The sequence below is a fragment of the Castanea sativa genome, chromosome 1 (genome assembly GCF_040712315.1).
Source record: "Castanea sativa cultivar Marrone di Chiusa Pesio chromosome 1, ASM4071231v1".
NCBI lineage: Eukaryota > Viridiplantae > Streptophyta > Magnoliopsida > Fagales > Fagaceae > Castanea > Castanea sativa.
Window position 1 is genome coordinate 39,860,535 of NC_134013.1, and position 10,158 is coordinate 39,870,692.

Here is a 10,158-nt window from a genome sequence, read left to right on the forward strand (position 1 = left end):
GTGTCAACTAGTTGAAAACTACAAGGCTCTTCTTAGCATTATATTAAAAATTAATGTTAATATGACTAATGATGTATTAGTTGATAAAAGTGCGTAGTTCTCACTAATTATGCCAAGATCAACAAGAATCTGTCTCTCAGCTCATTGAGCTAGTATTTTCTTCTTAAAATAAAGTCGTTTGCGGAAAAATATTAATGAGAATAATGCTATTATTCAGAACACTGTCCTCTATAAACAACTAAATTTCAGTCGCATGGCATTACATGAGTGTCCCATTTCCTTTTGCCTGCACGCTAGAGGGAGAGGCACATGACTGTCCAACAAGCCCCTTCTAACTGCTCCTTTTTATAGAAAAAGGGGTTTGTGGTAGGTTCCTCGTCCTCCGGAGCAAATATGCATTTTTTTGGTATCGCCGCTGGCACTGATGAGACAGCCTCACAATGAGAGTAGAACACACATATGAAGTGATAGTTACACAAGAAAAATATGAAGTAGCCACCACTAGGGTATAATATAGGCTACTCATCTTTGTCTTTAACGATTGATTGCTGACTCGGTAGTGTATTCCTTATTTTAATTTAAGCAGTCATTGGCAGAACTACTCACCGGATGACTCCTCCAATGGCATCTCATTCAAGCCAGTAATATCTCGGGCTCTTGCAAAAAACACAACTTTTATTGTAGCTGTAAAGGTAACAGATGAACCCCTCAAGTCACTTGTATTATTATTGTCCACAGTTTCAGTCTTAATTTTTGCTTCCATATCAGAGAACACCCAACCCAATCGTTTATTGGAGATTAAGCATAATTTCTGGCAACAGTAACACTGCAATTTCAAATTTAGTATTGATGATGCCGAAAATCGTCAGTAAGTCATACGGTCCTCACGTGCCTTTGACTAGAACCTGCACAACACAAAAGCTGAAGACCTTAAGAGGTGTACTAGTGTGGTACCGGCCAAATACCCTCCGACGGTCAAGGTAGAGAAATCTCTTGTTCGTAACTCTAGAATACCAGAGCTAGGGTGAATCATGCGTACCTTGCTTTGTGAGGGTTTTGGGGTATTTATAATAGCGTAGGGCTGAAATTCATGCCTTGGTCAAGAAGTTCTTTCCTTCTAGGAGAGTAACTCGTGGATTTTGCGTATCTCTTAAAGTTATTTTCCTTATAGGAGTCTTCTTAATTAGGGTTAGGCGTGTAGCGCAAGAACTCTCCTTATACACGTATGCGTGGAGATCAAGTAAAGTTATGGATGGAGGTTTAATTGACATCTTCAGCTTATTCCCGTCAGCCTACAGCATCGTCCCTTTTCAGGGTCGTCAGCTTACTCTCTTCAACTTACTACCTTCAGTTTACTATCTTCAGCTTACTCTCTTCAGCTTACTATCGTAAGCTTATTGTGCCCAAGATGTAGCTGTCAGGCATGAGGTGAAGCTGTAGACTTTGCAAGAAGGTGGTTTCATATGAGTGAAGCTGATGACCTTATTATATCTATCGCTCTTTGTTTCGTCATGGCCTAATTACAAAATTATTCTTATCAAGTATCATCACAAAGATTTAGTACTCATAACAAAATTAACTGCTACATTCAAATTACAATTAATAAATCAATGCTAGAAGAGACTTTTTTTTACATGTTGAATAAATATCATTTGTGAAATACCCCTAACAGTTGTACATTGCCAATAGTGGCCCTACAGCTTGAAGAATAAATTGCAAATTCAAGCCTGTTAAGTAAGTAAACCCTAAAGACATAGATTATTAATAATAAACTCATCTTGGAGAAATGAATTCTCAAGATTCGAGGTGGTAAAATCCATGCAAAGGTCGGTGAAAAAAAGATTTCCCTTCACGGAGATGGATCAGTATCTCAGAAGGAAAAATCTGCACAAAATGCTTGCTTGGGATACATGACAGAGTCTCTTTCTGACAAGCATGTTACTTTTATGCCTGTATTTTTCACCCCTACAACAGATAGTGTAACCAAGAACCATACATTGACTACATGTAATGTAAGGATGGGTTTGGTTCAACTTTTTGAAACTAGGCTTTTTGAAAAAGTGAGGTTTTCAAAAAGTGCGATATGAAATTGGACTTTTTGTAAAAACTGAGTGTTTGGTAAAAACTGTAAAAAAGTGTTTTTCGAAAAAATTGAGTGTTTAGTATTACTTATAAAAGGACAATGTATATATAAATAGAATTCTTTGTTTTAATTACCTCTCTTAATGCAAGTTATGGACACAATATTCTTACAAGAATGTTACAACAAAGTCTATATGACAAGTTGTTAATGGTAGGAAAAAAAAATGTCACTAGTAGGTCTAGATGAGAACTAATAACAGCTTACTATATAAACTTTATTATGAAATTGTTATAAAAATATTCTCTCAATACTACTATTTTTTTTTTCTAAAAAAAAATAGTACTAATTTAAAAAATTTTGAGATATAATAAAATGTCACAATATTTTCACAATACTAATTTAAAATTAACCTTTATAAAATAAAATTTTATTAACATTATAGTTGTAAAAAAAAATTGTGAAATAATCTCTATATTTCCTTCCACATTACTTTACCCAAATCCAAAAACTCTTTTAAACTTTTCTCTTTCACTTTTTTCTCATCCGCTAGTTCACTTCTTCCTCATCTTCTTATATTCCTTTTCTTTTTCTTTCCTCCACACAAAACCCCACACACTCCACCACATATTAGTAAAGGACTTCAAGATTTTCAGAACAAGATCTTCAGCCAAGGCTGCCTGGTTGTTGTTGTTGTTGTCTCCAACTGACTTATTAAGCAAAGAACGTAGCTGATTTGCAATATCATGGCCTTGAACAAGCTCTTCTATTGCCTTTTTCTTGCTAGAAGGTAAGCTCTCAGACCAAGTACACTCCATTGTTGTGTGTGTGAGTTCAGTGTGTTTTGAGACTTTTGTGTTTTCTGTATATGTGACTGTCTTTTGAGCTTTGAGTCCCTTGTGTTTGAGCTCTTTTTTTTACCAGACAATGTGAAGCAAAGCAAGAGGGTTTTTTGAGATTAGATATGTAAGAAATAAATAAAAAATTTTAAAAAAAAAAGAAAGAGAAGAAAAAGAAGCAACACGGAGAGGCTTGTTCTGAAGATGAGATGAGAGGAATCTGTGAGGTGAGCTACAGACATTGATTTATCAAAGGGCAAAATTGGATTTTCAATAAAAGGCGAAACAACACAGTAAGTCCCTAAAGTTTACTTGCTGAGCACAATTGGTCCCTAGACTTTTAAGTGAGTGCTATTGGTCTTTAAAGTTTTAAAAATGAGCATTATTCGTCCCTTTTTTAACTTCTATTAGTTTTTTTGCCTATGTGTCAAACGGAACAATGATGTGTCTTTTTTTTAATGACATGGCAACTGTTTTCAGCATCAAAAAATTACTTGCCAGCAAACACACCACCCTTAGGTCAGCCATTGTCTCCGGCGCCACCTCTGGCTTAGGCCAGCACTTAGTCCCCCTCCTCGGCTCACCTCCCCAAGCGCTCCTCCTCGTTGTGGACACCTCCTGCGACCTCATATGGATTATCGCTAATAAGTCTCATCAAAGAAACTCAATATTTTCTTCAAATGGTACCCAGATTCCAATCTCAAATCAATATTAGATGAAAATTTGCCCAAGATCTAAGCTTGAATTACAAAACCTATTTTCAATAACCCCAGTTGCAACAAAATAGATGGTGGAAACCAAGAGGTGGATCTTGCTCTATTTTTTTTTTTGGGGGGCTAACTTGGTCTTGCTCCTAATTGATGGTGGCTAGTTTAGTATATCGAACAATAGCAATATTAGTAGACGTTATAGAACAAGATTCGAAGGAATAGGAAATGATTGGGTTTTTGGCTTTATTTTTAGGGCCAAACAAGAAATGCGCGGTAAGCAAAATTGGGGTTGTGGGGATTGGGTCCAGACACTGCTGATGTAGGTGACAAGGAGGACAGGTTGGGGTGGAGAGCCAAGGAGGAGGGAGATGAAAGTATTGGCCGGATCTAGCAATGGCATCGGAGACTATGGCGGGCTTGAAGCAGTGGCAATCTGAGGAGAGAACTTGGCATGAGGTGAGTGGTGTGTCTGCTAACATGTAATTTTTTAATACTAAAAATAGTTGTCATGTCATTAAAAAAAGACACATCATTATTCTGTTAGACACATAAGCAAAAAAAAACTAACAGAAGTTAACAAAGGGATCGATAATGTTTATTTTTAAAACTTTAAGGACCAATACTGCTCACTTAAAACTTTAGGGACCAATTGCGCTCAGCAGGTAAACTTTAGGAACTTGGATTGTAGTTTTGCCTTCAATAAAATGTCTGGGCAATTTGGCAATTAAAGATAGCCTCTCAACGGTAATTTATGAACGATCGGTGGCTTTTTTGCAAAAGCTCCGCTGTGGAATGCTAAAGTGAAGTTGCTTCACATCTCAAAAACAGGTTTTGTTGGGTTTACCAAATGCATATATTATATATTTAGTTTCAAAAAGCACTTTTTGCACTTGAAAAGGGCAAACAGACTGACACTAATAACCTTAGTCATATTATCAAGGCCAAAATAGACAAAAAGTTCTACCACTTTGATTAGGACAAAGCTTCCATGAAAATGTGGTAAAAACGAACAACAACCCTGGGTTCTCACTTTTATGGCCTGTTTGGGAGTTTAGAGAAGGAGGAGAGTAGATGAGAGTAGAGGGGAGGGGAGTAGTGGGGAGGAGAGTAGAGGAGAATGATTACCCTCCACCTTGTTTGGATGTTTTTATAATTAGTAAAGGGGAAGAGAGTAATTAGCCATTCCCCTTGTTTTTAACATTGTAATTTTATAAATATAATAAGGGTAAATTAGGTAATTTACTTTATCAATAATTTTATGTGCTCTACTCTCCCTCCAAATCTCTCCAATTTGGGGGAATTAAAAATGAGGGGGTTGGAAGTAGTTGAAACCCCTTCAAACCCCTCCAAATCCCTCCCCCTCCTTCCTTAAAAAACTCTCAAACAAGGTAATTGAATTACTCCCCTTCCCTTTACTCTACTCCCCCTCCTTTTTTAAACATCCAAACAGGCCATTAGTCCTGTAGGGTCATAGCATGTCAATTTTTTTTTAGTTTGACCACTTTATCTTAAGGGACTAAAAGCGATCACTTGGAACTTCAGGGTCTAAAATTGATCCATGTGCTAAACTTTAGAGACCCAGCAATATGTTTAAGCCCTTTTTAATATTTTTATGTAATTTGGAAGTTTTAGAATTTTATTTACTTGATTTTAGGTGTGTTTAAGGCTGAACAAGCAGTAACTTTCAATTTGGAAAACGAATAAATAACCTAAAATTCATGAGACTGACAGAGAATGAGGAAGAGAATCCGTATACTTGTATTGGGAACGACCAAAGTAAAACTTTTTGCCTTGTCCGGAACGATTTTCTTTTCTTTTAGTACCAATTTTAGGAGCACAAAACAGAGCATAAAGATCAAATATTTTCTAATAGAACAAATAAAATAAAGTTGACCATGCTCAAAACATAATTAAGCAACAAGAAATCTAAACCCAATACTGAAACGCATAAAATTAACAAAAAACAAAACTTTTATTGATAAAATTTTGATTGCCATGAACAAAAAACGAGTATTAGAAAAGTGGGGGCACAAATAACAAAATCTTTGAATTAAAACACTAACATTAAAATGAAAGGAGTGGGACAGAAAATCAAATAAGAGCTAAGAATGCGAACCTCATACGAGTGTGCGATGTGTTGGGTCCATTTGGGTTAGTTGTTTTAAAAAGTGCATTTTTTTTAAATAGTGATTTTAAAATATGCGCTTTGAATGCTTTGTTTGTTTTGACGGAAAATATTTTTCTATTTTCTGGTGTTTGTTTGCAGGTAAAATATAGTCAAACATGTAAAATATTTTCTATTGACCATAAAATCCTTTATAAAAAGTTGTAAAATATTTTAATTCTGAAAATTTAGTGAAACATTTTCCAAAAACACACAGTAACTTCCCCTCACCTATTTGGTCACTAGTTCACCGATCCGGTGATTAGACACATCACTCCAACAACAACTGATAGAGGCCCGATGTGTGGTGACTTTGCTCCAGCAACTAGTGCTGACGATCTAGTGGCTAAAGACGCCTCACCAGTGGTTCGATGGCTAGATTCAATGAGCACCGGCGATTGATGATGGTAGTTTGGTGGCCAAAGACATCGCACTGCAACCAATGTCAGAGGTCTGGTAATTGAAGACGTCATTTTTGTCGATTGGTGTTGGTGGTCCGGTCACCGGAAATACCTCTGCAATGGTGATCGTCGACAGTTTGGTCACAAGAGCAACTGCTTTGACTGCCGGTTCTAGCGGTCTAATCATCGAACCTCCAACACCAGTGACTTTGATGTTGAGCCATTGGCTTTGGTGGTTTACTTGAGAAAATTATTTGTCATACCAAATAACTGAAAATATTTTACTGAAAATGTTTTATAACTAAAATATTTTATTTCAAAACAAATGGAGTGACATGATTTTTAAAAAAGCTTATTTTACTTTTCATACCAAACAAATGAAAAAATATATTTTTTTAAATGTTTTACATGTAAAACATTTTACATTTGAAAATATTTTACTTCAAAACAAACGGAGTTACACAATTTTTAAAATCATATAAGCGTTGGCCAAAAATGTCAATTTTCTATTTAAAAAAAATCATAGTTAAGCATTTGGATAAAATGGGTCTAAATTACTATTTCAAGTGCAAATTACCAAAAAGAACTAACTATATTGTTATGGCTATCTTGTCATTTTTTAATGTAATTGTAAGTACACAATTGCACCTGGACCCAAAGACAATCACGGGCTCAGGCCCAATAAGCCTTAAACAATGAAATTTGTAGAGTGTGGGCTTGAAATCTAGATTAGAAGTACTGGGAACTTGATAACAGACTAAAAAGTTACTAACACTTGTAGATAATAAACAATAACGGCAAATAGACCTCCTCGGACGTGAGCCGATGACTACTTCTGTATTATTTCTCTTTCTTTCTTAAAGGTTACAATTCTTCTTTTTCTTCTTTTTTGTTCTCCCCCCTTAAATACTTTTTTTCTTGATGCCTTTTGGCTAGTGACTAGAAGTTTCAGCCCTACTGTTCAGGGGTCACCTCCCCATTAATGCGGCCAGGAAGGTAGATGCAGAGTCTTTAATGCGGAGGTGGCAGCCTTTGCTCTTGATATTTTCTTTAATACTGGTGCATCGAGAAGGTTCAGGGTTTCCCTCTTTAACCATTAGTCTTTCTAGAGTTGTGCTTTGACCTTCATAATGAAGCTCTGAATTCTCTTGGGCTTGTCCGAGGAGAAGCTCGTCCTCGGCTGCACCCTCGAACCCTCGGCGTATGGGCCAATTCGTAGAGTTCAATTCTAGAGCAGGTCGGCCCTCCATGTTACAGTCCAAAGGCCCATATGCCTATTTGGGCCAGTTTACTCCTCACAGTAATCAATATTAAAAATTGCACTAATAATAAGACAAAGTTTAGCAGCAAACTTGAATGTAGACTAAGGTTACATCTCCATTCAATTTTTTTTTAATTGAATGTGAATTTTGAATAATTCACCATTGGATTATATTTTCTTCTTATACTTTCATGCAAAATTTCAAAAAGATCAAAGATCAATAGCTATGTCATCAATTAAATTTTCAAATTTCGAGTTTTTATAGTCTAAAATTATACATAAAAAATAAGTTTATGCATCGAATAGTAAATAATATTTAATTAACATGAAATTTGATACTTGTTTCAAGAATATAAAAAACATGCAATTCAATGGTTAGATTTTCAAAATATGTAGCCATGTTAATTTTTTTAGTGAAAGTTGTAGCATAAAGATACAACTAAGTTTGTAGCCAAACTTTGTCCTTAATAATATCCATTCTAACCATAAATTGTAGTTAATATCCAAATCCAAAAATCCTATCCAATATTGTGTAATAGACTTATAGTCTATGATGCACGCATACGAGTACGGGTACAGGAATACAACATTTTTTGAAAAACCTAGGATACGATATGTATGTGCAAATTAGATTTGAGCTTATATATGAGAATAAAAAGTTATCTAATAGTACATCAACATGAAAAAGCTTGAAAAGATGCTAGCTTTGACATGACACTCGAAAAAGAAGAAGAAAGTGATAGTAAGAATGTAAAAAGACACAAGATGTACGTGGAAAATCCTAGGAAAGAGATGAAAAACCACGGTTTGAGCAAGAATGGAATGTTCTTGCTCTACTTAGCTTGTATTATGTGTGAAAAGAGGTTACTCTTGTACAAAAAGGGTGTTCTTCCTTCAAGAGAAACCTTGTCTTCTACCTTCCTATCTTATCAACTTTCTACTATCTTCTCCAAATATCTACTTGGGTTCTTACCCTCAAAATACAGTTGCATGTTCCTCTTATAATTTGAGAAATATGACTGAGTACAAAGACAAGTGACAAGTCATCCTTTCTCTATTTTGGACATTTCCATAGCTGTGATATTATCTGTTGAGTAGAGGATAGGAATTGCGCCAACATGGCACTAGGACTTGTGGGTGGGTGACTTTGCCACTGCTTGGGAAACCAATCCTGGACATTGAGAAGGACATCAGGAGTGTTGTGAATGGTACACGTGTCCCTGAAGTGGTCCAACATGCATTCAACCAATAAGGGGTGTCTTCATAGCTTCTAAGCTTAGAAAGTCACTATCTCCCTTCTTGTGAGTGCTTGAGTACCATGTTAGGTGCATATCTTACTTCCTTCCCAATGCAGTCACACCTTTGGCACAGACCAAGAATATGATCCTTAGCCAACGCTTCTTCTTCCTTTGCTCACAGCCATTCCACGTGTAAGGTCCAAATCCAACCACATATGCATTCTCCCATGCCTTAGTAATGTTATGTACATTAGCCCACTAACTGTTAATGGCGTTTAATGGCAAAGGCATTTGACAGTCACATTGGTTCAGTCAATAACACTCTGGTAATCATGCCTTGTAACATTTGAATATAGACACATGGCTCACAGGGGTGCTTCTAGCCATTTTGGCGCCTCTTCGTTTCTTGCGTTTTGGCAGATAGACATTACTCCTCATAAATGCCATGTCTCTTCACTTAACTGCAATTGAGGATTTAAATAAGGAATGTTTCTTCTTCATTCCCTTTGTATCTCCAAATTCTCTCAAAGAATCTTAACCTCCACAAAAAAAAATGTCAAACCTTTTTTCTGTCGGCTCTAACTCCCAAAAACACACTTCGAGCTCCTCTGAGAATGCCTCCAGCAACCACACTCCTTCCCCACCACCAAGCCATGTGCATCCCCCTCTCCCTTTTCCCATACACCCTCTGCCTCCTTAAGTCTTCATTCCCAAAGAGGTCGCTCCCTTCAACTGGAGCAACGAAGAAGAAGAGAACTTAAAGGAACTTCGGCTGAAGAGGATGCTGAGGATGTAGCGACTGCTGCATTCATGGATGCCCCCCTTAGGCGTTGGAGAAGGTGTAGGCCCTCCCAATTAGGCTCGAAGTCTAGTGCTTCGGAGCTTTCTGACTCTAAGGAGTTAGACTCTTCTGATGGCTCTGACTCAGGGGAGGATGAAGGCGAAGAAGAGGAGGAGGAAGAAGAGGATGATAAGGATGAAGACGAGATGAAGTATCAGGCTCCAGATTATCCCCAAGAGGACTCTAGGGATGACTTGGATGCCTATGCACCACGGTCTTCCTAATCTGCTCACCATCAAACCTACAGTCTTTTTTTTTTTCTTTTCTTTTTATTTATTGTATATGTTTTGTTTAGCCATTTATTGGCTTAGGTTTTAAAACTTTAAATTTCTTTATTTTGATATAATTTGTGGTTTTGTATTTAGGAAAAAGGTGATAGGCCATAAGGGCCAAATCATGTAAATCCTTCTTTCCAATTTTGTAAAAAAACTTTAAACACAAAAATATATATGAAAGAAAAAGAAAGTTTATTTTATTATATGTTTACTGTTTTCATTGATGTTATGCTTTATGTTTATTTTATTACATATAAAATTCTCACATAAAGACATAAAATGCAAACATGCCAGTTAACAAAATGTGAAATGAAACAAACCAAACTGAACTTGTTGGTGAAGGGTCACA

At 36.4% G+C, this 10,158-nt stretch overlaps 1 long non-coding RNA gene across 1 annotated transcript; it reads left to right on the plus strand.

Moving 5' to 3' along the window:
- The first annotated feature begins 2,639 nt into the window (after positions 1 to 2,639).
- On the plus strand, positions 2,640 to 6,456 carry LOC142608173 (uncharacterized). Its single transcript, XR_012839445.1, has 3 exons — positions 2,640 to 2,870; positions 3,883 to 4,085; positions 6,011 to 6,456. It is a non-coding gene; the product is annotated as an uncharacterized LOC142608173 (long non-coding RNA).
- Positions 6,457 to 10,158: the final 3,702 nt, after the last annotated feature.